General features: G+C 48.0%; 1 protein-coding gene across 14 annotated transcripts in view; it reads right to left on the bottom strand.

Annotated features, from left to right (window-relative positions):
* HDAC4 (histone deacetylase 4) overlaps window positions 1–23858 on the bottom strand; it is a 214718-nt gene that overhangs the window by 146005 nt on the left and 44855 nt on the right. The window contains exon 3 of one of the 14 annotated variants that reach the window (XM_057422078.1): window positions 10154–10260. The exons of the other annotated variants lie outside the window; for them this stretch is intronic. The gene's annotated coding sequence lies outside the window, so the exon portion shown is untranslated. The remainder of the gene's footprint in view (window positions 1–10153; window positions 10261–23858) is intronic. 14 annotated transcript variants of the gene reach the window in all.

Below are 23858 nucleotides of genomic sequence, written 5' to 3'. Positions count from 1 at the left end.
GTAAAGAACTGCTGCTGGCATGATACCAGCAACAGCAAGAAGAGGCCTTTTGCTTCTTGTCAGAAAGAGGGAAGGCATTAATGTACCTTCTGAACTGCTCCTGACTGCATGTTGGTAGTGGTCTATCAATAGAGTCCAGAAAGCTCTTCCCAGCTGGCTCTCCCCAGCTCACACCACAGCTGCAGCTCATCTTTCCAGGATTATGGAGGGTCTTGTTTTGGGTTTAGGCACATTTCAACACGCAGATACTTCTGTTTCAAGAAAGTATTTAATGTTTCCTATTATTGCATTCAGCACCAGCACATGCATCTGGCAGGCATTTCCAGGCTTGTGCCATTAACTTGGAGCAAGGAAGAAGTATCATCACTCAGGCTCTCCCAAAACCTTACTTGCCAACAGAGAAAGCACAAGTGGTACCCCCTTACAACCACTGAAAGCCAAGAAAGCACCTCAGTACCTGACCTTCTTGTTGAACACTGCTTGTGCCACAAGCCCTGGTTGCTCCTGAGCTTGCCAACCAAGCCCTGAGGCAGGCTCCCTCGAATAAGGCTCTCCAGCTTGCTTCCAGATTTGCTTCTCACAACAGGATGCACTGTTTTAACTGCTGGCTGTACAGATGGACATTGGAGAAGGTGTTAGGAATGGATGGAAAAGGAAAGCAGAACTGACCTGATAGCCAGCTGAACAACACCACCTCAGAAGCATAAAGAGACGTTTTGGAGGACGCAACACAAGCATTCATGGATGTTGCCATGTGTTCCTCTACATTACACTCCAGAAACCTCTGATTTTCATCCATGAGATCACACAGGCTTCATCCCACATGATTCCAGTCTGAGTTACTACCCAGGCCCTTTCACTGCAACAGCTCCTTATGCTGTATGGGTTCTTCACATCTAAAGCCTCTTCCAATCTGCTCAGGGTGGTTCAGTACACTTGGATCTGTGAGACCCAGTACACTGGGACACATATTTCCATTTGGATCAACTGTGTGCTGTGTGTACAAAATCTGTTGCTTTTCTCATACACCCAAGCCTCCCCGGATCTCTTCTCTTGTCTAGGAGAAAGCCAAGCTGGTTTACGCTGTCACCACTCCCTGTTGTTGATGAAGATGGAAATCACATTCTCATGACACTAAGACTGCTCACAGTAACCAACCTGAGCTTGTGGCTCGGAGATGGGACTCACCCAGAAGACATCTCCTAACACTTAACCTCAGCTCCTGCTTTGATTCCTCCTGATGATGAAAAGCAACCTATCTGGCACAGGAAAACCTCACCTATATCATGAGAAAGAGCCCATTGACATCTCCCTTTCACTCAAGGTTTCTTTTTTCCCTGCTCTATTGCAAATAGGAGTTAACACAAGCTGAAATGCTTATGGAATAATCACGGGGTTTTCTTATCACTTTACCACAGTGGATCATTACTCCACTGTTATCTACTACAGTAATATTAGATAGCAATACAGATTTGCTACAGTAAAAGCATTTTAAATCACATTAAACACAGTAACATGAGGATAGCACATTTGGAAACAGTAATTTCTAATCCCTGGTCTGCTGAGGAGCAAATTCCTCTTCCCAAGTCAAGGAGAAGCAACCATGGAGCCAATGCAAAATACCGGGCTTTGAATATGTTCCATATAACACCAGGCCCTCAGTACTAGGGGGTGCAAAACGTGCTGTCTGCCACCTTCCTCCCTTCTTCCTGGAGGCCCCTGTTACCCAGTGGCTGCATGTAGCTAAAATGCTCCCTCATTTGCCAGGTATTACAATAAGGCTCAAGTTTCTCCTCTTTACGCAACTGGGATAGGCTCCTCTCCCTCTGAACAGCTTGCAAGATACTTAGACTCACCTGACTGATGGTGCTGAGCAGCTTCTAACAACAAAAAGACATGTTAGCATGCAAAATTCACCACAAGAGAGGCACAAATCCACTCTGGGCCAAAGCTTCCTTGATATACATCTGAAGGGGGCCTGAAAGGATGCTGGAGAGGGACCCTTCATCAGGGACTGTAGTGATAGGACAAAGGGTGACGGGTTTAACGACAAGCTGGATGAACATTAAGGTCCTTTCCAACACAAACCAGTGATCCTATGAAATGAAAGAGTATTAATAAGTAGTACTTGTCCACCTCACCCTTTACTCCAACCTGGAGTCTCACAGGGGACTAACAAGCACCAAACTACCCCACAGACTGCACTTGCATGAATGCCATGGCCATGCGGATGTGCACAAGGTCTGTCAACAGTGTTAATGCAGAATGATAAATCTCAGGAGGTTTAACACCTTGGTGAGGTCTGAAACCTGTGAGGTGCCTCTGAATCAGGCGAGTGCATGATGAAATAGCTTCTTTGTGTTACAAAGGAAAATGCTCTAAAAACAGTATTATGTAAATGTCTCTGAACAGAACAGCAGGTGGGTTTGCTGCATGAGTTAACCTCTGATCCCCCTCCTACCCAAAGGCACTACTCAGATTGCACCAATGCAGTTGCCAGGTTTCATGTTCACAAGCAGGGAAACCATGCTGATGCACTGCAAACAGCATCCTATGAACCACCTGAACATCACACAACCAAAAATGCACTGGACCAACAGTGAAGTCCCTATTGCTGGCTGAAGAAAGCCTAAGATAGCAGTGGCAGTGTCCCATCAGCCTGTGTGCCAGCAGAAGACTTCTTGGGTTCATTGGATCACGCTCAAATATCTTATCGCATTAGGAGAACAATGATGTATTTCCATGTATGCCATCAATACATACACATACATTTATCTAAATGTGTTTATTGATGTGATAATGTTATCTTCTGGGCTTATTGCCCCATCCCAGGCAGTGCTCAAGGGCACGGTGGACAGGGCTTGGAGCAACCTGCACTAGTGGACATGCCCATGGGACATCCCAACCCAGATCAATCTGGGATTCTATGATTCTATTTTATAGTATTCAACTTATATAACATGGATTTGGAAAGAAGCTCTGAAGGAAAAGGCGTTCCTTTGACATTCATTTAAAGAGAGAGTGTTCAAGCTCCATTAAGCATTCAACAAAACTATTCCATGAAGATATGAGCTCATAACTCCAGGCAGCATATGTCTCCTCTCCAGACAGCCCTTCTTGTGAAAGCAGCATTGCTTGTGAGGGTGAGAATCACTGAACTGAGAAACATGGGCTTATTTTGTCCAGTCTGCCCTAGTTTGGAGCCCTTTCATCTTCCTGGCTCTTTAGCAGAGCCAGAAGCGTAACACAGAGACTCGGATCTGGGATTTGTCTTTGTTTCTAGGGAAAAAAAATTAGTACATCTCAAAAGTAGCATGGGAGAGGAAAGAGGGTTCCCATGCGGTGTGGGCAGTTCTGACTGCATCACCCTGGGGTTCTGGGTGCTGCTTCTAGTGGCTCGAATTAATAATTACCCGATTTCAAGGTGCCATTGTGGAAGCACAGAATCAGCCAGGTTGGAAAAGCCCTTTAAGCTCATCCAGTCCAACCGCTCCCCAGCACTGCCAAGGCCACCACTAACCCTGAGGGCCTTGCCTTCATGGTGTGTGAACACTTGCAGGGACGGTGACTCCAGCCCTGCCCTGGGCAGCCTGTTCCAATGCCTGAGCACTCTCTGGGGAAGGAATTGTTCCTCAGCTCCGTCTAAACCTGCCCTGGTGCAGCTTGAGGACGTTTCCTCTTGTCCCATCCCTTGTTCCTTGGGAGCATAGCCAAGCCCCTCCCTGTCAGGCAGTTGTAGGGAGCGATAAGGCAGTGTTCAAGGCCAAGCTAGATGGGGCTTGGAGCAACCTGCTCTAATGGAAGGTGTCCCTGCCCATGGCAGGGATTGGAACTGGATGAGCTTTAAGGTCCTTTCCACCCAAACCATTCCATGATTCTATGATTTCATACTCTGCCAAATGCTTCCATCAGCTTTGGCTGCACCTTCCAACGTTTTACACCAGCAGCTATTTTTGTTTTCCTTTCCTCCAGCCAGTAATGGAGAAAGCAGCCTTCTTCATCTCTCATATGTTGCCATGATGCCTTGTGCTGGCACAGCAGCATCCTGAGGCACGTGGCAGTGACAGCCCTGTCAAACCACAGTGCCATTCAATAGCCTCCCTGAGAAATCCATTCTAGCCCACTTTAGGATACATGGATCACCCTGCTAGCAGGGACTGCTCATCCTTTGTACCCCAAGAGCAAAGGAGCAGTTGAAAACACTTGTCAGTTGAGTTCCTCTAGATGAAATTTCCCTCTGCACCGTGAACATTTTCTCACTTCTTGGAATTGGAAATGCATCAAGACAAAGCAGATCCCACCATTATCCAAGTGCTGTACACAGACTTCATCCAAACTAAAGCCTTTGGACAGGCTTTCAGCACAGCCCCCACAAGCTCACCCACAAACAGACCTGCAGAACAAAACAGATCTCTGCATCAATCCATACTCAACCCAACACTGGCCAACAAGAAAACCCCTTCACGTGCTTCTTCCTCAGTCACTTCTCTGCTACTGGGATTGAATCCCAGCCTGGTCTGGGTTTGAAGGGACCTTAAAGCTCATTCAGTTCCAACCCCCTGCCATGGGCAGGGGCACCTTCCACTAGAGCAGGTTGCTCCAAGCCCCCGTGTCCAACCTGGCCTTGAACACTGCCAGGGATGGGGCAGCCACAGCTTCTCTGGGCACCCTGTGCCAGTGCCTCAGCACCCTCACAGGGAAGAGCTTCTGCCTTATATCCAACCTGAACTTCCCGTTTCAGTTTAAACCCATCACCCCTTGTCCTATCACTACAGTCCCTAAAGAAAGGGACTGCAGGCAAAGGATGAGGAAGCCAGGAACGAGCCTCCTTTCTCCAACTCCTACCCTTCCTCATAGACAGTTTAATCCCCCTCTGCTACATATTAAGAAGTCAGAGAGTAAAGTAAGAGAAAGCCTTACCTCAAACTCCTCAATACCCAAGGCATGCATTTGACAGTTCTCTCCAAACATCCTGTTCGGAATCCATGGTTTAAAACGCCTCTGTGGTCCTGCATGGCTGTCAGCCTGTCCTCCTGTCTCTGGCATACATGAGGTTTGACCTTTTCAGATTTACATTTCGAGAGCTCTGAATCTTTGTGAGCCAGAGAAAAATGAACCAAGAGGAATTTCTGGAATGGGCAACTGGACTCCTGATGTTTCCTAGGGCAAAACACACACTGCTTGTGTTCCAGCTTCCTAATGCCCTGGTAAACAAGAGAAAATTGAATGACAAAAGCAACCAAAGGAGCTGGAATCCTCTGAAAGATGGAAAACAGACTTCCACAGCTGCCCACATGAAGTGAAGATGCTGCAGCAGTTCATGTTCAATGGCAGCACAAACAATGCTCCAAAGGAAGAATGAAGCTGGGGAAGATAATACAGAGCAGCAATTGTATTTCCAACTGAAGAAAAGCCAGGCACTTACTTCCCAGTGTGTCCCACCATGTGTATCCAGCCTCTTCCTCTATGCTGCAGATGCCACACTCATTCTAATGGAGTATTTAATCCACGCAGCTGCCTCAGTACCAGCATTACAACGTGTTCTGTGGGACCCCCAGTCCTTTCTCTCCACTACCAGTCCCAAAACGGAAGCACACAAGCTTTTCCTAGTGTTCTAACACTTGTAATACATGCTGGGACCCCAGCTTTAGCAGTGCTCCCACTCTGTAACCATATCAGTACAGTACCAGGCTCTGGGATAAGGATGCTCCTGGATAATGATGACCGTTTCTTAGGCAGGTATATCACTGGGCTTAGCTATTCAGAGTATCAGCAAACTCAGGCTTCCTCAGTCCTATATACTCTTCAGTGCTATAAAGCACCCAAGTCCAAGAGGACAAACAAGAACATAGAACAGAATACACCATTAGCACCAGTATTAAGTTATGGCATGGAAAAGTTTTAAGCGGGGAGAAAACCTCTTGGTCATTTAACTAAAAACAAGTTAACCCTTAAATACGACTATAATTGAATATTGGGAGCATGAAGAGGAAGAGATGGGCTAAGTTGAAGCATGGCAGCATCCCCCAAGCATCTTCTTCATAGAGTCCCTACCCCAGTGCTGACACCTCACTTTGAAACTTGCCATCCTTGCCTCCTACAAATGCTCCATCTCAAAATCATTCTCCATCCAAACAAACTCATCTGCAATGTAGAATGAATCGGTGAGTGTTAAAGTGGTTTGTATTTAATCACCTGTGGGCATTTCCAGCACTGTAACAGTGAACACACAGGAAAGGCGCTAATGTGCGCGTTCAACACTTACACACCAGAAGCACTTGTCTCTCTTTAGCAATGATCTCCTAAATGACTAGACCATGCACAGTCTATCCATCAAGTTCTCCATCAATAAAATCCATTGATCAGTGGCAGCCACAGCAAAATCCAGCAAAAAGGGAAAAAGCCACAAGAAACAGCTCCCTGCACAAGAGAGCTCATGGCACAGAGGATATGGGGATTACTGTCGGAAGGGAGATGAGCAGCACAAGACTCTAGGAAAGGTGCAAAGAAGTAGGAGAATAAGACACAAACCATGACAGTGCTGCTTGGGGCTAAGAGCAACTCACAACATCCATCAGCTGCTGAACAAAGCAGCTAAAGAAGCCTTTGCTACACAGGAGGGGTAATGACCCACACACCAGTTGCTCTGTGGTACTACAATCTCCTGCCCCTCCAAAACCAAGAGCCAAGAGGATGTGGGTGCTCCTCTGGCAACTTGGATATGCTGTACATAGAGTTGTCACAATCCCAGTGTCATGGCCCCAAAAAGCACCTAAGGAAGCAGAAAAGGCACCTCTAAGTCTTCAATGGACGGCTGACTGTCCATTCCCAAGGAATTGAAAGTTGTACTGCACCAAGAAGAACAAATTATCAACTGAATGAAGTCATTTTACCCATTCTTAAGTCAGAATTCCCACCACAAAACACGTATTTGACCATCCGGGGCTAACTGGAGCCCCAAAGTGATGTGTGGGAAGAAACTGCTGTGTGTTTCATGGACCCCTACCCAAAAGGCCCTGAGCGCTGTTCTAGTGACACCTTACCCCTGCAGCACAGCCCAGTGACCTGCACTTAGGCTCACACAGACCAGCTCATGAGCACACTCCATCATAATCACAGAATGGTTTGGGTTGGAAGAGACCTTAAAGCTCATCCAGTTCCAACGCCTCACCTTGGTGACTCTAAGGGAAGGGCACTCAACTGATGTTGACAGCACCTCACACCAGGTTCCCTATACACCCATCAACTGTTTCATCAAACCACATAAGGCAAAGCTATTTTTATCCCTGTGAACACCAGCAGAGACACAAGCTATCCTGTGCAATGTGGTGGGGGTTATTACGCACAGAACATTATTATCTGTCCTCAAAAGTAGATACTATAAAGTCATCAAAAAGGACTTTGAACATGCAAGTTTAGAAACACACAGATCAATGGGGCTCTTGTTTACCTGCAGTTCAGGAACCTGCCCTCTTAAGGGGGCTCTGCACTTGGTGCTCTATTATATACTATAACATGGTGCTGGTGTTATATAGCTGAACTCCTGCATGTGTACTCTACAGATTCGGCAGAGGGGAGACCTTAGAGCAGCTCCAGTGCCTAAAGGGGCTACAGAAAACATGGAGAGGGGCTTTGGACAAGGGCCTGTAAGGACATGATGAATGGCTTTAATCTCATTCAAGAGCCTGCTCTAACAGCAATCCTAAGCTTTTTTGGAGGCAGAAGCATTATTGCTATAGCAGCAATGCAGCAGAATTGAAGCCAGGGCAAACTCCCCACCAGAATGAAGTCCATCCCATATCACCAAGACCCCCATTTCCATGCTGCATGGAGAACAGCCTGTCTATCTCCCTCTTCCAGCTGAGCAGGTACCACCAGCCACTCATCTCCTCTTGTAACACTGAGTTCATGGTGTAAAGCCACAACCAAAACACGCTCAGGAGAGGACAGACACTCTGTAAGTGCATCTATGTTTGCATGAAGCAGCTGCTGGGCTAAAACCTGCATTCTGAGATGCTTCAAAGCTTACAAGGGTAAAAGACACATGGCGATAGACCACGGAACCAGTTGCATGCAGTCTTAACCCCCCTCCCCCCCCAGCCTTTGTAAGTCTTCCCTTCCCTAAGTTCAGGACCAGCCTCGGTTAGTTCAAAGCCTCACAAAAGCTTTCTGCCCTTTCACTTCCTCCTCAGCCTGACCTGCAGCCATTTCCTAATTGCAAAATGCACATGGTCATAAATCGAAGTTCCAAAGATGCTTCAGAACAATTCAGTCACTGCAAGCTGGTGACTGTTGATCTGTACAACGCTGGTAACTCCTTAGCAGGGAAATACCCTTCTAACAGTGGAGGCAGCTGAGCAACTACTCTGGTTGTAGGCTGTATTCTCAAGGGTTAGCTTCCAATAGCAGTGAAAGCACCACAGATTACACAGCCACTTGTCAGCCCATGAAGATCTGCAAGACAAGGAGAGTTCCAAAGATACCAGGAATCCACATGAATAATCCTTAAACAACTGGGATTTGTCCCATATCCCACAAACCAGAGGAGAATTTCTGCTCTCAGGAACCATCTGATCTGTCACACATCTACAAGGGCAGCTCCAAGTGCTCCTAAACACCAACATGGAACTAATACTGATGCTTGCAAACACTCTTTATGTCCTTACACAAATCTCTTCCTGCAGACAGCCACATGCAGACAATACAGTGACAGAACAGGTCCCTTCTTGCTGTCCTCCTTAAGCAGATGAAAACAGGACATTGTCACTTCGAAGCCTCAAGAAAGCAAAGATCCAGGTCCCACACACTGCAAACACTCCCTTTGACACATCTTTAATCAAAGAGAAGGGATCGCCACAATTCCAACAGAAAAGGACCCATTTCCCTGTTTTTAGGATAAATTTGATGGTTTAACTCTTTTTACCTCTATCTAATTTACATTCACCTTTCCTATATGCAATAGGAGGAGAAACTCCACAGAGGAAACAAGATCCTGGAGAGCAGCACCATAGTAAGCATCACCGTTGTTCTGCCATCACTAGTACAGGAGGACCCAGAAGCAGAGTAGTATGGCCAGGCTCTTCAATCACAGTACTTCTGGTTTACCAATAGCATCTACAGGAAAGTAAGTTTCCCAGTCATGTAATCCATAGGCATTAGAAAATGCATGGAGCATGGAGCACCCCTCTGCCACCACACCTGATGCAGGCAAGAAGAGGCCATCACACTGACAAGCAAGGATATGGAAGAGCATGGGGGTGACTGCTGGAAAAACTTAAAAGGAGACTAAACAAAGCTGTTTGTGTAAGGAAAAGAGTTGGTAACAGTTGGGCACAGGAGGTTCTTTGTAACATTCCTGGAGAAGAGAAGGCTCCAGAGAGACCTTACTGCAGCCTTCCAATACCTAAAGGGGCTACAAGAAACCTGGAGAGGGGCTTTGGACAAGGGCCTGTAGGGACAGGACAAGGGGAATGGCTTTAACCTGCCAGAACAGGGGAAACTGAGATGAGCTCTTAGGCAGAAGCTCTTCCCTATGAGGGTGCTGAGGTGCTGGCACAGGGTGCCCAGAGAAGCTGTGGCTGCCCCATCCCTGGCAGTGTTCAAGGCCAGGTTGGACACAGGGGCTTGGAGCAACCTGCTCTAGTGGAAGGTGTCCCTGACTGTGGCAGGGGTTGGAACTGGGTGAGCTTTAAGGTTCCTTCAACCCAAAGCAGTCTGGGATTGTGTGATTTAGGGAGGCTGCTTGATCTCCCCAATTTCATATCACTGTGAGCTCCCATACTGCAACCACGTGATGTAATGAGCTGCCAGAATGGCTCCCTCCTCACCAGTCTGCCTCTGAGGATGAAAACCAGCCAGCAACAACACCCCCAAGTCTCGAGAAAGAGACAAGCCAGCCTCTTGGTGTTCATCTCCACCGGGAAGCACTGAGCTTGTCTGAAAACCACTTAAAACCAGCCCAAAATTTACCATTAGAAAAGGCCAGAAGAGGAATAGATGGGTAGAAAACCCCCAAACCTGAATGTTCTCTAGGTTTTATCAACATTTATAGATCTCCTTTAAAAGTTTGGGAGAACAGGAGGAATTAATAGACTGCCATATGCCCATGTGCTGCATTTGCTCCAGCAATTTATTCTTACAGCTATTTTATTACCTTCTCTAGGAACTGAGTGAGATAAGGATCATCATCCTGACACTTGGAAATTAGCTTGTTTCTATGACTGTCAGCAGGAAAGCAGGAATTAATCCTCTCATTCCAGCCTGAAAAATAGTGAGAGCAAGTCCAATGAAGGCGAAATAAATTGCTTTGTGTTTGTAGGAAGGGGGGGAAAAGAACTGTTTGGAACAGCAATGGCCTTATTATGCTGGCAAGCCTACAGCCCATGAGATCAATGTTTTGATGAGCACAAGGACTGGTGCCAAAGGGGGACGGGAAGGCGGAGAAGAGACTTCAGTGAGGAGCAAGGAAGAGGCAGGGAGGTGGTTTGAGACTGAACTAGGTCAAGGGTGGGTTTAAGGACAAGGGAAAGCAGAGTGTACTTGTATAGGATCATCAGGGCTAAGCGGGACCTTGGACATGGGTATTGAAGGCTGGGAGATGAAAAGAAGAAATAGGGTCACTCTCACCTGCAAGTGAAAGGAATATACCAAGAGGTGGGAAACAACAAGGAGAAGCATTTACAGTGGACCTTGCATGCACCAAGACAGCATCCACCTTCATAGCATCATAGAATGATGCTATGCTTTAAGCTCACCCAGTCCAACCGCTCCCCAGCACTGCCAAGGCCACCACTAACCCATGGCACTGAGGTGTGTGAACACTTGCAGGGACGGTGACTCCAGCCCTGCCCTGGGCAGCCTGTTCCAATGCCTGAGCACCCTCTGGGGAAGGAATTGTTCCTCGGCCCCATCTAAACCTGCCCTGGTGCAGCTTGAGGCCGTTTCCTCTTGTCCCATCCCTTGTTCCTTGGGAGCAGAGCCCAACCCCTCCTGGCTCCATCCTCCTCTCAGGCAGTTGTAGGGAGCAATAAGGTCCCCCCTGAGCCTTCTCTTCTCCAGACTGAACCCCCAGGTCCCTCAGCCGTTCCCCATCACACTTGTGCTCCAGGCCCTGTACCAGCTCCATTCTCTGGCCCTGCTCCAGCACCTCAACGTCTCTCTTGTAGTGAAGGGCCCAGCACTGAACACAGGATTCGAGGTGCAGCCTCACCAGTGCCCAATGCAGGGGCCCAATCACTGCCCTGGCCCTGCTGGCTACACTATTTATACCTCCAGTGTGCCTATCCTGCAAGGAAAACCTCCACAGGGAACAAACAAAACCTCTGTGGATTTCCAGGAACAGCTCCGTAGCTCTATTTTAAGTGAAGGGCAGATATGACTGTTGTGGCTTTTGGGGTTGTTGCTTTCTTGGTAACGCCTCCCCCAAAGACTTTACTGCACAGCAGCAGTGTGAAGTTGTGTCCCACCCCAACGCTGGGTTTGCCAAAGGGATTTATTTCTGGGCTCACAACCCGTGTCGAGGTGGGAGCTCCAGCTTGGCACTGACACTGCCTGGCTTGCGATACTGCTGCAGTCACAGTTTCTGGGTCAGAAAGTACAGACTTCATGGCTAAAAGTATAGAGGATTCTGCAGGCAGGGCCTCCTACGTCTGGGGAGCTGAAAGATGAGTCTGTACCAAGCTGAATTTCAGCAAAGCTCTTCTCAGAAAAATAAAGAATTAAATGGAAACACAAACCTGTGTCCCTTTACCTCAATAACCTCATCACAGCAACCTCCTGGCTTAGTGATGGCAGAGCTAGGATGTGGACAACGTTGGTGCTCTCCAGGATCTTGTTTCCTCTGCACGACACTTAACAGCCGTAAAACCTTGGGGTTTATTATGGAATAAACAAACCCTTTGTTTCTACACGGAAACCTGTATCTGTCGCTCTCAAACCCAAACTTTGCACAATGCCAAATGCAGAGTTCAGTGATAACTCATGACACCGGTGGAAGAGATTTTAGGGAAAGGAAGGAAAAGAAGAGCAGCTCCTCATCTCCCACTTAAAACCACTTAAAACTAGATCTCTGCCCTCAGAGCCTGAGCCCACTGAACCCCGTTGGAAGAGGATCTGCTCAAAGCACTCGCTCACACGCTTGCCTTGGGCCTGCATTCCAAAGTGCACACAAAGCCTCTCTTAAATGTGGTTTGATTGACGCAAATCAGGAGCCGAGCGGGTGATTCATCCTTGTCAGCCCCTAACACTTGCACAAAGCCAGCATGCGGACAAACTCGCTGATGCACCCAAACGCTCAGCGCCAGCGTGAAAGGCATTAAGAGTCAAACATAGACCACTCAGGATAAGGTGGAGGGGGTTTTATTCCCCCCTTCCTCACCCCTAAAAGACATTCTGGATTCTCCTAAGTAACAGAGTTGTAATAAACCTTCAGGCATGAAGGTTTCATTAGCACCTTCCTGTAATTCACTGCTGCTTGGCAGGAAGGATTAGGATGTTACAGTTGAGGCATAATCCCACTGGAGTTAAAGGATAACCCATAACCAGAGCCCACTGACCTGCACTGCTGCCACACTGCCAGGCATGTGCTCGACCTCCCCATTCCCAATCCAAGTCTATTTCCTCTCTCTTCATGGCAAAGACATTTTCCCTCCTCTTTTCCTTTCCCATGAGCTTCACAGGAGAATAAAGAGCAGGAGCAAAGAGGTCTGTGGCTGGGGGCAAATGTTTCACCCCATTTCTCTTGAGGAAAGAGCCAAAGGCAGCATCTGCCTTGACTCCATGCTACAGCTGTTCTTGCTGGCCCTGCACTGGTCCCACTTCCCTTGCACTTCCTGCGGGCTATAAACAGGATATGCACAGGCATATACACATCACAGATGTATTCCCCATCCCTGTCAGTGTTCAAGGCCAGGTGGGACACAGAGGCTTGGAGCAACCAGCTCTAGTGGAAGGTGTCCCTGCCTGTGGCAGGGGTTGGGACTGGATGAGCTTTAAGCTCCCTTCCAACCCAAACCAGGCTGGGATTCTATGAGGATAAAGCTGGGATCTTTCTGTACTCCCCATGCATCTCAGTTCAACTTACCTAGAAGAGACAGACTGAAAAGCAAATGTGACCCGAGCCCATGCCTCCAACCTCAGAGCAGTCCAGATGGAAAGCTGCTGTGTAGACTCATGCCATGACACAGCTAAAACAGACAGCACAAGCAGCAAGCCTGATTTCACTCCATGCCTTCATGCTCAGAGCAGTCCACTGGAAAACCTGCTGGAGGAGGCTGGGAATTGGCAAATGAGGAGGGTCCCCACCACCAGCAGCAGGCTGGTGCTGTGCTGCTCTCCCCACCACACACAGCCTACAAACCCCTCTGTAATTACAACTAATGACACCATTATGTTCTTGCAAACAATTAGGAAACAAAAGAATGCACAAAGATCCTGCCAACACCACAAAACAAAGTGGAGGTGTTGTTTCAGACTCAGCTTTTCATTAACCATCTCAAGGCAAACGGCACTGTAGGTAGGAGGATTCAAACAAGCATAAGTTCTACAAGTAACTCTTGCATCCAAGATGCACCTTGATGATGCTCAGCTTCTGAAGGTCCCTAGAACACTTCTCCAGCAGTCTACCTAAATGAAATACCTCTTTCTCTCTCAGGGGATGAAGAATGGTGGCAAGATGTGCCCGGTGGCCTGCACCAACCCTATGCTCCTCAACCTTCAGCTCTGCTAGCATGGCAATCCAAGCACAAAGTCTCTGTATCCTGAGCTGGCTTTGCTGAAACAAGCCCGTGTTCCACACCCAAGTTCCCAGAAGAGGCTTCCTGATCCACACATCACTCACATTTGTCTGGCTCCTGGTGTTTTGAGGCATCCTCCATCATTACCTGTATTTTCCAGCCCCTCACCTTCCCTTCCAGCTCGAGTCTGCACTCCACTGCTTTGCAATGGTCCAGGAAATCCATTCAGGAAAGGGTAAAGGGAAAGCTATGAAGTGCCCACCATCTCCAGTGCACAGTGCTCACCTCCTCCCATAATTCACTTAAAGTTAGCTGGGAAAAAGCACTAAACCAAGTTGGCAGCAGCATCCAGGATCCTAGGAGACAACAGAATCAAATACCTTACACATAGGCTACATCCACATCAACACTGCACTTCAGAAGGGCATCTCCTGGGACACACCACTTAAACTGCCTTTGAGTTTATAACCCAAAGACATTTCAAGTACACAAACCAGGCCTCCTCCTGTGCTGAGCTGCCCACCAGTGTCCCTCCACAGCCTGGCTCCACTCCTGCCTTTGCACTTCCTCCTTGGTGTATATAAACAGTGCTGCTCTGCTACAGAGAGTAAGACCTAAAAAAGCTTTTGGTGTAGCACCCCTTCCAGCTGGTTCAAAAGGAGCCAGTCCAAAAGGCTGGAGTAACCGAGTTCAACATCTCCATCACTGCAGTAGGGACCACCATAAGGAGAAGTCACATTCCATCAACCCAGGAATGCCAGATCTAACTCACCAGGATGAAAACAGCTGGGGAAGAAAACAAGGAAAACCGATTTCTCAGGAACACATTCCGATGAAGGAGTGAATTATAACAAGTACAATGCCACAGAACTGTAGCTGTCACCCCTTCTCAAGTTCTGCTTTAGTCATCATTAAAACAAACATGAGGCAAAGCACAAAACCCTTATGAAGCTGGTTGATGAAGCACTGCAGCATGTGGCTGAGAAGGGAATTAAAAGCTGATTTGACTCAGTATTTCTCCATATACACACATTCAATCCTGAGGTGTTTTTAAGTTCTATGTCAAAAACTGCAAGCCAGTGGAGCTGAAGAGAATCCCAAAATCCCAGCCTGGCTTGGGCTGAAGGGACCTTAAGATCATCCAGTTCCAACCCCTGCCACGGGCAGGGACACCTTTCACTAGAGCAGGTTGCTCCAAGCCCCTGTGTCCAACCTGGCCTTGAACACTGCCAGGGATGGGGCAGCCACAGCTTCTCTGGGCATCCTGTGCCAGCGCCTCAGCACCCTCACAGGGAAGAGCTTCTGCCTTATCTCCAACCTGAACGTCCCCTGTTTCACTTTGAACCCATCAGCCCTTGTCCTATTGCTCCAGTCCCTGATGAAGAGTCCTTCTCTGCATCCTTGTAGCCCCCTTTTGACACTGGAAGCTGCTCTGAGGTCTCCACAAAGCTTCTCTTCTCCAGGCTGAACAACCCCCAATGTTCTCAGCCTGTCTCCATATAGGAGCTGCTCCAGCCCCTGATCATCCTTGTGGCCTCCTCTGGACTTGCTCCAACAGCTCCATGTGCTTCTTTGGCTGAGGACACCAGAACTGCACACAGTGCTGCAGGGGGGTGTCTCATGAGAGTAGAGCAGAGGGGCAGGATCCCCTCCCTTGAGCTGCTGCTCATGCTTTATGGGTGCAGCCCAGCACACGGCGGGGGGGGGGTTCTGGGGTCAAGTACACACTGAAGCCAGGTCATGCTCAGCTTCTCACTGACTACCCTCAAAAGCTCTAAGTATTACAAGCCCCTAAACCAACTGATGCCCAAAAACCTTCTGGCAGCTCATACTTGAGAGTAGGTCAAAACAAAGACTGAAGACAACAAGATGTTATCAACGGGACAGCACTAGAACCATTCAATCCAAGCTTCAATAACCTAAAAACTTCTATTCATTAAACTTGGCTCCCAGGAAACTCCCCTTTCTCTGTTAACTCTCTGGTTGGAAGCGTTCTTTTAACTAGCATTCAATCCCCTATTGCTCCAAGCAAACCAGTGTGTGCCCATGCAGTTGTGGCAGGGTTTTTTCTCCTGGCTCCACTGCTGCCCAAGTACATGGCAGGATGTGGTTTCAGCTGTGCTCTCCTAACAACAGATTGCTTCTTATTCCCCTGGCTCAATGAAGAGGGAAGGGATTTTGCAGGCAGGACCCTACAAGCAGCTGTCCACAAGTGGCAGCAACTGGAAGCAGAAACACATTACATTAAGAATAGAAAGGGCAACAGAAAATGAACATATGAAAAGCAGGACAAGGTGACAGACACGAGTGAATAAATAATTGCAAATACAGTAGGTTTCTATAGCTCTTTGGGGTTTAGGAAACCATCAGCATTCCGAACAGATTTAGGAAGGCCAGAACTGAATCTTGCATTGTTTTTGGCTTCGTGCAGGAAATGAGCTTTAATGACAACCTGCAGTTAGCTCTGTAGTGATTTGCTTTCTGCTTCATTGACAGCAATGACAAGACTTTATTAGCAGGGCTAAAATTAAAACCAAACCATTTTTCCCAGCTGCAAAGAATACTCTAGCATTCCCTGACACCTCCTGAAAGGAGACAAAAAAAGCCATTTCAAAGCAACTGCATCACCTCTTTGTATCATAGCTTATCCCACGTTGAGGACTGTCCTATGCATACCCATGACCACAGATGGAGATTAAGTGCTGTGACAAGCGACTGTCCTAAAGGGATAAGTATTGTCATATTCCAAATAAAAGCAGGATTTCTAACTTGGAAAACCAGCAGGAACATATCAAAGGGAAGACAATTTGGGCAATATGGATTCTGACTTTGCTCACCGCAATTTCACACAGTCCAGTTACTACCATTAGGAAAAGCATCTGAATAGATTAAAAGATTTATGACGGTGAGAAACGACGACCATTTAAACTGCTGTCCCCATATTTAACATCTAAACCCCACACGAATTATGCTTCCGGGTAGGCAGTGAGGGAAAACATTGCTACCACAGTTTAAGGTTGAAGAATTTAAAGCCCCCCACCAGTCTGAAACAAGAGTTTGTTCAATAACACCCTGATGACTTTGTTCCTCAATGCTTTCCAATCAAGATCATTACTGTACATCATCACAGACTGGTTTGGGTTGAAGGGACCTCAAAGCCCATCCAGTTCCAGCCCCTACCACAGGCAGGGACACCTTCCACTAGAGCAGGTTGCTCCAAGCCCCTGAGTCCAACCTGGCCTTGAACACTGCCAGGGATGGGGCAGCCACAGCTTCTCTGGGCACCCTGTGCCAGCGCCTCAGCACCCTCACAGGGAAGAGCTTCTGCCTAAGAGCTCATCTCAATCTTCCCTGTTCTGGCAGGTTAAAGCCATTCCCCTTGTCCTGTCCCTACAGGCCCTTGTCCAAAGCCCCTCTCCAAGTTTCCTGCAGCCCCTTTAGGCACTGAAGCTGCTCTAAGGTCTCTCCTTAAGGAGCCTGCTCTTCTCCAGGCTGAACCAGCCCAGCTCTCTCAGCCTGTTTCCATAGAAGAACTTCCCACAGGACTCACCTGAACCATAAGCAGTATTCAGATGCTTCCAAAGCTCTATGGTTGCAACCCCACTGAACAGCCCTCCCAACACCTCCTGTCCCATTGATTTTCCACTGCCCTAGATGGGCACAAAGCATAGTTTAAGGACTACTGCTTGCAGACAGATTTAATGCAATCCAAATCAGTTTAAGGGATGCCTGGCAGAACAAAGCCTTTGCTTGCTGTCTTGTGTATTTAGTCTCCTTTCTAGCAGAGATGCTCTTTGTTTCACATCCTGTGCAGTGACACCCTCCTCTCTCTCAAGTACCTGTTTTTGCTTTTAAGCATCCTGAATGTTCAAAACACCCCTTTCAACAATCATCAAATAACAACACCTACTGAGTCATGTGCTTGGAGGAGTTATTTACACTAGTTTGGCATGAGGAGGACAGCTCTTACTGCTTTACCACGTGTGGATAACAGACACGTTGAAAACCCACCAGCAGTAAAACATCAATATGAAGTATACTCAGAGTGCACATCCAAGTTTAAGAGGTGGCAAGAACTGGTTAGAGCAGCAAGGGCATCACTAGATCCTTTAGTGCCTCTTTAGCTAGCTCAGAGCAGCAACCAAGATGAAAGACACCAGTACAAGGATGCTCACAGGTACAAGGATGCTCACACTTCCTAGAAGGATTGCACATGGATAATTGCAACCTACCAGATCTGGAGCAGAAGTATTCAGAGATTTGGAAGGATAAAAACAATGCAAATCCCTGGAAGAGTCTGCTTGAGCCCTTCTGTCTGACATTAGAGAAACTCTGCTTAAAAATTGAAAGGCTGAGGAATAGAGAAAGGAGTAAGAAATAGGATTATGGAAAGGAAACTATCACCAGAATCCTGTCAGAAAGTTATCCAAGCAACTGATGCTGCAGCACAGCAAAAGCCTCCCAGGCCTGCCCAGTCCAATGTCACCAGGAATGCTCACGTAGGATCTTCCCAAACGGGAAAGAAAAACATCCCAGTTTCCTGGAAGCCAGCAAAAGCCGAGTCCTTGACATGGTCATCCCTGTGTCCAGATGACTCCGAAAGTTCACCATGGAAGCAGAGTTTACACTGTAATCTAGAAAGTAGAAAACTTTCCTGCCTGTGTAATGAGTTACCAATCTGTGAGGGGTAAATAGGATGAAGCAACTAAAAACTAGGGATCACCATAAATGCTGTGGTATTAACTATTTGCGTAGCTCAAACTCTTAATATGGATTCCTCAACCATTCTATCTGACTGAAAACATGCCCATCACTTAAATAAAGTATTGCCATACAGAAAGGTACCTCCAGAGCTCACCTGAAGCATGCTCCTGACATGGACAGTGTTCATCGTGTCTTAAAGAATCACCAACTCCAATCATGCAGCTTCAACATTGATTGGCAGCGAGGGGAAGAAAGCAGGAGGAAGCGTTATTGTAAGGATGGAACTCAGGATAGCAGAGCTCCAGATAAGGAAAGGGCAATTCTCAAACGAAAGAGGAGTGGAGAGACTCTGGTGGCACCAGCTTTTACCAGTGTGGGAACTACTCTCACTTAACTCCCACCAGCTCAACACCGAGGTGCCCAAGATGGCAATCCACAGAATCCCAGAATCCCAGCCTGGTTTGGGTTGGAAGGGAGCTCAAAGCTCATCCAGCCCCACCCCCCTGCCACGGGCAGGGACACCTTCCACTAGAGCAGGTTGCTCCAAGCCCCTGTGTCCAACCTGGCCTTGAACACTGCCAGGGATGGGGCAGCCACAGCTTCTCTGGGCACCCTGTGCCAGCGCCTCAGCACCCTCACAGGGAAGAACTTCTGCCTAAGAGCTCACCTCAATCTCCCCTGTCCCTACAGGCCCTTGTCCAAAGCCCCTCTCCAGGTTTCCTTTAGCCCCTTTAGGCACTAAGGTCACCCCAGAGTGCAGCAGAGGGGAGAATCCCCTCCCCGACCGGCTGCTCACTCTGGGGGCTGCAGCCCAGCACACAGGGAGGCTCAGGCTCTGGGTGTTGCAGCTCAGTGTAAGGTACACACCACTGCACACAGCCAGTCACTCATCTCCACAGGACCCGATCGACATGGCCCCGGTTACACACAGTTGCTCCGTGCTCATTCCCATTGCTCCCACATCTCGGCTGATGGAACTGCACTTGTCAGTGCAGCAGCTGCTCCCCAGCAGCAGCAGCAGCTGCAGGGGCTGGCCCTGGGAGCTGGAGGTGAGATTGGGGAAAATGCTCAGAGGATGCAGCTGCAGAGCTTGCACATGCAGCTGGATGTAGGCACGGATGATCTTTGCACACTGTTTTTCTGCTATTTGAAAAAGCCATAAAGCCAATTCTCTTTTTCCTTTGCTATATCCTTGTTTAAGCATATCTGCACTGGTCTATTTGGGTATCTGGATGGTAAACATGGCATCCAGACTCTGCTTTCAGAAAAAAAAGTTCAATTCCTTTCCAAGCTATTACTTCTACTTCACTAAGTTATTATTCTCTGTAAATTTATCCTTACCTTTCCGCACCTTTGCATAGAAGACACAGCAATATTGTGCCCAGGAAGCAAGTGCCGTGTGTCCAAAGCTGACCACCCCTCTCTTTTCAGTGCTGCAGAACTGGAACATCCTGCTCTGTGGGGTTGTGAACCAGCCTGGCCCTGTGCAGGACAAAATCTTGGCTGTGGAGAGAAGCGTTTCACTTCTTAAGGGTCTGGAAATCCACACCAGGAGAAAGAAGACGATGAGCAACCACGTGTGAGACAGACAGACTGCTTCTGGAGGCTGCTGCTGCTCAGGCTGGAGCACCAGGAATAGCTGGTGACCCTGCACAGATCAAGGGGTGAGGTGGTCAAAGGTAGGTGATAAACACCTTCAGTGACAACATAACAAGAGCCAGAACAAGAGCTAAATGGGCCTTTGCAATTAACACCACTCCCCAAGCAACATGAGATGCTGACAGCCCCACTTACCTCCCCAGTGCCTTGGGGGAGAGAAATAAGCAAAGAATCAATAGAATCCCAGCCTGGTTTGGGTTGGAAGGGACCTTAAAGCTCATCCAGTTCCAACCCCTGCCACAGGCAAGGACACCTTCCACTAGAGCAAGCTGCTCCGGGCTCTAAGCTCTCCCCTTAAGGAGCCTTCTCTTCTCCAGGCTCCAGAGCAGAGCTGCTCCAGGCTTGCAGCATCTCCATGGCCCTGAGGAACACCACTCATCACCGGGCTCCACTTGGACGTCAAGCTGTTGACCACAGCTCTCTGAGTGTGACCATCCAGTCAATTCCTTATGCATCAAGTGGTCCATGTGTCAAACCCATGCCTCTCCAGTTTAGGGACAAGGATGTTGTGTGGGTCAGTGTATTTTGTATATATAAGCAGTAGTAATTCCCATGTACCACAAAAAAACCCATTACCCTCTGATAAGGCTTCAATTCAAAGATAGAACCTTGTATTTACCAAACAGCTTGCACAGATGTCAGCAAACTGTTCCATTCCACATCCTCTTCCTGGTCCTGGCCCTGAAGAGCTGCTGCAGGGAGCTCCCAGCTCCTCAGGCCATTGAGCTCATCAACAGAGAAGACAGCTCTCTGCATCCATCCCAGCAAGGTGGGGTTTCCCCCCTTCTTCCAGGGATGATGAAAGGTTCATTTATCCAGGCCCCAAGTACAGAGAGCTCCAGCTTACCTGGGAAAGCTTCCCATTCACCACAGGCGAGCGGAGCTTGCAAGACATGAATGTCTGGTTTATGAACATCTGCACTCCATGAATGCAGAGTAAGAGGTTTATAAATGTGAGGGTTGTGCACACAGGCAATACATTATATCTCTAAGGAAAAAAAACATGAGATGCAGAACAGTACCAAAGCCTAAACAGAGATCATACTGCCTCACCTTCTAAAATGCACAGGAGAATGCCCCTATCTGCTCCCCGTGTGACATCTCTCCAATACACTTTCAATGTACGTCACAGCCCAAAAATCACCCTATGCCAGACGTGCCATGGGCATCCAAAGCATAGACGACAGCCCCACCTTGTGCAAGCCTGTCCCATGCTGTACTGAGTAACACACCCCAAGGCATAAAGATCCTCACGTGAGAGATGCATGGCATAGGGATACCCTTAATCACAAAATCCCAGACTGGTTTGGGTTGAAAGGGACCTTAAAGGTCATCCAGTCCCAACTCCACCCTCACAGGGAAGAGCTTCTGCCTAAGAGCTCATCTCAGTCTCCCCTGCTCCAGCAGATTAAAGCCATTCCCCTTGTCCTGTCCCTACAGGCGCTTGTCCAAAGCCCCTCTCCAGGTTTCCTGCAGCCCCTTTAGGCACTGGAGCTGCTCTAAGGTCTCCCCTTAAGGAGCCTTCTCTTCTCCAGGCTGAACCAGCCCAGCTCTCTCAGCCTGGCTCCAGAGCAGAGCTGCTCCAGCCCTCGCAGCATCTCCATGGCCCAAAGCAAAGACATCCAAACTAGTATCCAAGACATCCCAAACCAGCTGCACCACCTTATTCCACAGAGGGATCTTTTCCCTGCGAAACCTTTCCCACACCACAGCAGTTTAAAGCCCAAAGTCTGAACAACATAAAGAGAGGGAATTTTAAGCTGTAGCTGAGCTGTTGCTGCTCTGGATCCTCCTCAAAGTGTGCTCAGCTGCACTCACAGCAAAGCTCCCTCTTGTCTCACCATTGTAACCTCCACTTGTGAGCCAGAGCCCTGCCGCTGCAGATCCTGGTTTCTGACACTAACACGGATAGTTAAGGAATGACACTGCACCTTCCTGCTTTACTGAACTCCCTTATGTAGCAGCACCAGAGAGCAAGAGCTCAGTTCTATACAGATACACAACAATTACACTGGCAATACACACTGCTACTAACAGAAGAACTTCAGAGAAAGGTACTGCTTCTCTGACTTTTCATTTCAACTGTAACCATGGCCTATAAAAGCTACTTGAGGGAAATCTTAGGCTCTAGGAAAAGATTTTAGATGGAAGCACTTATAGAAAACTATAGGGCAATTTTCCATACTTCCTCTTTGTGGAATATCCATTACCTGCCTGTTAACAGTGCCATGGGTTAGTGGTGGCCTTGGCAGTTCTGGGCAATGGTTGGACTGGATGAGTTTAAAGGACTTTTCCAACTTGGTTGGTTCTATAAATACCTAAAACTCTCCCCTCCACCACATGGAAAATAAAGCCCTGTTGGCCCCCCAGTATCAAAGCAGAGCCGCAGAAAAGCCAAACTTCAGGAATAGGAAGGACAAGGACACAACTGAGCAGAGATGTTCCTCCTTCCTCTCACAATGGCCAGAAATATCCCCATTTGTGTAAATACAGCCTTAGTCAACAGGGTGACAAACCCGTACCGAGATAAATGTCACAGGCTGACGTCAGTGCCGGAGCAGCCTAATCAAAGTTCAGCCTTTGGCTATTTTTAAACCCCAAAGTATTTTTCTCTTTCAAAAATACCAACAAAAAAAAGATAGCACTGAAACTCATCTTTACAAAAATTCCCTTCTACAAAGTCTCCATAGCATTAAACCAGAGGATTTCTGGGACCACAGACATCAAAGCGAAGCTCTCCCCAGTCCCGAAACTGTCCCAGCCGATAGGGCGCTGCACTAGAAAGCGGAAGATAAGGATTTGGGAATGCACACAGCCCGGATTGGCACTACCAGATACTTTGTATTGGAAACTTACACAGACAGGTTAAAAATAACAGGGTGCAGGCCCAGGGCTGCGCTGAAGGTCGCTGCCAGCACAACTGCTGTTGGAGTAAGAGCTGCTGGAGACGTGCGACTCATGAGTCGTAGTATTTGTGTCCCCAGCAAACACTGTACAACCAGTTCCCTTGGCTGGGAATTAAGGTCATGGAGGCTGGTCACAACCAACACAGTGCCACAGCAGGGGAATTGAGCCCAACATCCACTTGGGATTGACTTGTGTTCCTTCTTAAAACGAATCGTCCACCAGGTCTGACTGCAAAGAGTCACTGTTGTCTACCAGCACGCTCTGGCCAACATTCCCGTTATGCATTCCCATGGCTTTAAGCCCAATTAGCACAGTATCCAGTTTCTATAATGGGAAAGCAGGCATGGCACAAGGTGTTTTAGATGACCAAGCCACAGAGCTTCCCAACCTCTGGGCCTTGCAGAGTACCAGCATAGAAAGAACATCATTACCTTCAGAAAGGTGCCTTTGTAAGTGAGCTGGATCAATGTCCACAGTAACTAACCCAAGGGGATAGTCCCCACTGGGCTTTATGGTCTCCATTTGGAAAAGAAGCAATTCAAACCAGGAATGCTTGATGCTGTCTTCAGCTCTGGCTTCACCAAGGCCAAGCTGGATGGGACTTGGAGCAACCTGCTCTAGTGGAAGGTGTCCCTGCCCATGGCAGGGGTTGGAGCTGTATGAGCTTTAAGGTCCCTTCCAACCCAAACCAGGCTGGGATTCTATGATTCTCTTTAAGGATTTCTTGAAGTTATCTGTACTTAACAGGTACATGAGGATACTGGCTTCATTAAAGACTTATTGTATTTTGTGAGGAAAAGGCCTGTTTAGCACCTAAGGTGCTCTGCACTGCAGCCACCCATGGAAAGCTGTCAG

Source organism: Pezoporus wallicus, unplaced genomic scaffold (assembly GCF_028554395.1).
Source record: "Pezoporus wallicus isolate ANWC-B61680 ecotype Strahan unplaced genomic scaffold, APGP_CSIRO_Pwel_v1 contig_3488, whole genome shotgun sequence".
Lineage (NCBI taxonomy): Eukaryota > Metazoa > Chordata > Aves > Psittaciformes > Psittacidae > Pezoporus > Pezoporus wallicus.
Note: the sequence above shows the minus strand (reverse complement) of the source record. Positions and strands in the feature narration are given on the sequence as shown.